Below are 5,039 nucleotides of genomic sequence, written 5' to 3' on the forward strand. Positions count from 1 at the left end.
TTTTCAGTCTGTACCTTTAAATACGGAGGAAAATCTTTCCTCTGCTCTCTACCAATTCCCTACTCTCCAGTTAGAATAATTTAGAATAGTAAAAATGAAAAAAGAGAAAATAAATAATAGTGAAAAAAACAGATGCAGGAAATTCACCAGATTTTTCTGACCATTTCATCCAATGTGAACTATTGGGGAAATACATGGACAGCTCATTCTCACTGGCACTCAAAGTCTCTGGTTAGGCAATTCTGATGAAGTTGAGGAACAAGATGAAAAAGTGAGAAATGGTATCAATTGCAAAAAAAAATGAAATAGTATCCAAGGAAAATTCTTCTTTGTTCTGCTGAAAATAATCGCCTTACTACAGTGCAGAGACTACTTTCCAAAAAGGTCACTCATGTGATTACTAGGGATGACGATGAGTATACCCCTCTTCATCGAGAAGCCTACAGTGGACACTTAGATATTGTCCATGAGTTGGTGGCTCAAGGCAGATATTCATGCAATAACTGTGAATGGCTGGACATCCCTGCACAGTACTTATACATGGAATAATAACAGAGTGGCTTCTTTATTTCATCATCATGCAGATACCAATGGCCAAGTTAAAGGCCTCTTGACCCCCATGCATCTTGCTGCTGGGAATAGATATAGCAATGATACGCTGGATCTCCTTCTATTGAACCATTATATCAAGTCAGTTCTGAAGCACAACTTGGAAGAAACTGAATTTGATATTGCCAAAAGGATAAGTATGTATCACTACCTCTTTGAAGTTGTGGAAAGCTGTACAAATTGTTCTCCTAAGTCCTAATGGATCAGTTAAGTTTCTTTAATTTCAAAATTGCCAGTCCATCCTATGTGACCATAGAAAATATTTTCACAATACAAAGAAACAGCAATACCTTACTTTAAAAATTCATGTATTCCATGGTATTCTTCCAAGTGAATTGCCTGACTTTGATGTCAAAATATATTTTAGTTGTTTGTATACATCTATAATGATTTCTATAGAGTTTGTGATTTTTTAAATCAGAAAAAAATTTTAATTTATCTGTTGAAATGAGTATTACAGAAACTAAAGATATTTCTGGTGCTTGTCTGAAAAAGTATATTTTAAAATGTTTAGTATTCTGTTTGTATAATGTCCATAATCTGTTTCATTCGCTCCTAGATATAATACTTTGAATTCGACATTGTTTTATAATACATACGTTCATTAATAAATGTGTCCTTTCAGATTGCATTCCATACAGAAACATTTTAAGATTCTTTTAATTCCTAGGTCCTTATAGAATTTTATTTCTTTCGGATAAAATGACAATGTTATTTATTTCAAAAGTTTTATAAAGGTTATGCTATGTAAAGGCCTTTCTAAAATGGTGAAGATTGAATACACTGATGTCAAACTAACTTTTATTTCTATGAATTACATATATTATTACACTTGTATATTTGTAATCAACTTTTGAATAACAGTTTTTCATTTCTTGCATCTGAAGAATGAAAAATATGGAATACTTCACAAATTTTCATATCATCCTTGTGCAAGAGGCATGTAAATCTCTGTATTGTAATTCGGGTAGACCTGCTGCTGAAGCATGTAGTATCCTATAAACTTAAGTAATCAATGATGCAATCTTAAGACAGGTATATATCCTTGGTTGCCTATTTGTAACAAGGAAACCTTATTGTTCCCAAAATTGCTATTCATCTTATTTCTGTAAAATTCTGTGTATGGTGGAAAAAACTTATGTTGTTTGTTCGATTGCTCACATTTGCAAGTTTTTGTAAATGACTATTTTAAGTCTTTTTCATTTGAAATTTGATCATACTTTGAAGCCGTTATAGATAGGTGCAAAGGTAATGGATTTTCAAGTACTTATTTATTAACTGATTTAGCTTTGTGGAGCTAATGGATTCAAAGTAAGCCTTGCTTAAGAGCTACTTCTAAATTTCTGCAGCTTAAAATTTCCCAAATGAGGTCTTGCTGGCACAAATGTCTCCTTGACCTTTTACCCTTGCTTCGTATAGGAACAGCCCAACCAGAATGTCTTACCCTGACAGCATAGATTGTCTTACTGGAGCAAAACTAATCTTAGTTACAAGGGATTATATGGAGACGAACAGTTCAGACAGAACTGTTCGGACTAGAAGGTATTTTTTTTCAAAATATAACTGCTTATTACACCCTACCATTCCAAAAGTAGCTAAAGCCAAGAAGGTGAAAAAATTGTTCATATGCATGATTACCTAATGTCCTGGCCTGACTACCATCCAACCAGGCAGGAAGTTACACCACTGATTTTCTATCACCAAATATATTCCATAGCTCCAGGAGAAGTCCATATGTTTCTCCTCATTATTAGGCCTGAAATTGGTAGTGTTTTAACCACAGTGTTTCCTCTTGCCTCTAAGCTGTACATCCCTGAATGGTAAAGCTTTAGTTCTAATTCTCCCAAACAATGAGGTAGAGGCAATGGAATAATACTTTAAAACAGTTGCCTTTGATTCCCTAACCACAACGGAACAATGCAAAACATTTTCTTATAGATAATTATATATTTTATATTTATATGTGTTGATTTTATATTTCACAAAGTGGATCTTACTGGAATTAATTGATAATTTGACAAATTAATTTATATTATTCCAATAAATAGATTGGAATATAAATAATCAGGATTAGAATATATATTAGAATATAAAAAGGATCAATGCAATGTTTTCGGTATAAACTTGTGATACTTTCTACGTGTTATTGGTCTTCTGAATTCACATGGTAAAAAAAAAAAACAATGTTGTTTTCCTCTAATCTATAAGGGATTTTACTCTGCTGCTCTGTTTATTGTTTTAACTCGCTGGTCCCAAATTGTTTTTCTCCATATTTCTGAAGCATTCTTCCTGATTATACTCAAATTTTGCTGATATGATGTCTAAAAGGTATTATTCTTCTACAGGATCCATGGGTCCTAGGATCCCAGCTCCCAGTTATCCGCATCATCAGATAACTAGGGCAAAAGTTCCCACCTATGCCCATGCAACATGCCAAGAGAAAGTAATTGAAGACCCATCTCAATTTCTCATTTCTTATATTTCAGGGCCCCAATTCCTTGAAATGCAGGAATTAGCAGTGAGCAATTGGGAAATGCAAGGCAACTTAAAATGCAAGATGAAATCACAAAATGTGAAAGTACAGTAATTCAAACCTTCAATTTTCAGATGACCATGCCACATGAGTGGAAAAGACCACAAATGTCACAAGATTATTTGTAGTACCCTTCTCCTAATGGTTAATGAATGATTTCAGTCCAGTATCAGCAGGCTAAAAAATAGTTCCTGAACGATAGATCCATAATTGGTCTACCAATGCTAGGAATACTTGACATAGAGGTCAAATATAATTCAAAAAACATTAATTGAGAATATCCTTAGTGCTTCAAAACACTGGTACTTCAGTAAACTTGGCTCTGTAGTATAAAAATGTTGTCATTCTCAAACAAATGATAACCTACATTTAATCTGCTGAAAGTATATTCCTTTTCAAATAAACTTTTAAAAATCACATTTGCCAAAATAACACTTTACAAGTGATGATATTTAGTGAGGTTACTAGTCTTTCTAGTGTAGGGAGCAAGTTTCAATAGAGTTGATTTATTCACCCAGCACTAATGCCAAACAGGTTCAACCATTCATTAAAGTGTAGGAATAGTACCCCCCACCATTTGTGTTTTTCAGTAGGTGCCTTCAAAATTTTGTTAAATAGTTCAGCCTCCAATATTTCAAACCAAAACATTAGCTAATAAAGTAAATTTCATCACATAAGTACATTTTAAAAAGTCATGAATAGTTGCCTTATCATATGGTGTTTTATGTTTTCCCTATATGTCTAATATAGTAAGAAATATGACTTTAAGTCTTGAATATGGGTACTCATCAGAGATTTGACAAACATACAATCTGTCTTCTATTTCTATCATATTCCTCTACCGTAGTAAATTTTATATTTCTTCTTTTGCCAATAATTATAGGTAGTTGAAAATATTATCCCATGTAAAATAAAATAATCACACACCACTGTACAAAGCCATTTATAAAAACTGGTAGTTAGGAATACATTCTAAGCCATTTTTACACTTTCTTGTTGACTACAGATTAATCTTCCAAATGGAGGGCAATGAAATCATGTCTAGGTGCTTCATGTCTCCAGTCTTGCAAATTGTTACTTCAGATGAATGAATTATGGAAATATAAGCTGACATCAGTTCAAGTATATGCAGAATTGAAACTCCATGGAATGTATATAAACCTTTCAAAGTACTAACAGACAGTTTAACAGAATGAGTATCAGGAAATTAAATTAATAGTAATAATAGTAAAGGAATAATAATAAAGCCATAGAATGAACGAAGAATGGAACAAGGGGCAAGTACAGCTAGAATACTTAATATACACATGTGAGAAAGAAAGTGGTAAATCGGAAATAAATCTTGTAGAAGGGGTTGGTTGAGAATGATAGAAGGAGTGACTCTGATCCCAGAACATTGGACAATTAGATGGACATTTTTGTAACACACTTTCACAACATTTTGAAATTCAGTGAAAAAACACAACAAAAAACAAAAACACACAAAAACCACAACTAAACAGCAATCTCTATAGAGTACGATTATGACCTCTCAAAATTTTAAATAGTTAATGAAGGACAATCTTGGGAAAAGCATACAAAGCTGTTCGAAGTGAGCAATTTGGTGTAGAGGAGAAATTTTAACAGATTTAAATAGACTGTTTAAGGTTATAAATCACCTACATCTGCTGCAAATATTTTCCTCTGCCAGTTCTCTTGGTCTGAAAGGATATTCCAGTCCTGAGCCACACTTGATAGCTTGTGAAGATAGAATGGAAGAAACAAGATCAAGAACCCATTACTCCATTGGAGAAGAAACAGTCGTCTACGTTTTCTCTCATTTCTATTGACTACTTTTATTCATAAGTTTAAGTCAAGTGATTTGAATTAAATATTTCCTTCTTTGTTCTGGCAAAGT

At 33.0% G+C, this 5,039-nt stretch overlaps 1 pseudogene; it reads right to left on the reverse strand.

The window, feature by feature from the left end:
- Positions 1 to 1,500: 1,500 nt before the first annotated feature.
- Positions 1,501 to 1,597, reverse strand: LOC138818129 (U6 spliceosomal RNA; annotated as a pseudogene).
- Between the last annotated feature and the right edge of the window lie 3,442 nt (positions 1,598 to 5,039).

This window comes from Dipodomys merriami, unplaced genomic scaffold (genome assembly GCF_024711535.1).
Source record: "Dipodomys merriami isolate MVZ:Mamm:240054 unplaced genomic scaffold, mDipMer1.0.p SCAF_714, whole genome shotgun sequence".
Classification (NCBI taxonomy): domain Eukaryota; kingdom Metazoa; phylum Chordata; class Mammalia; order Rodentia; family Heteromyidae; genus Dipodomys; species Dipodomys merriami.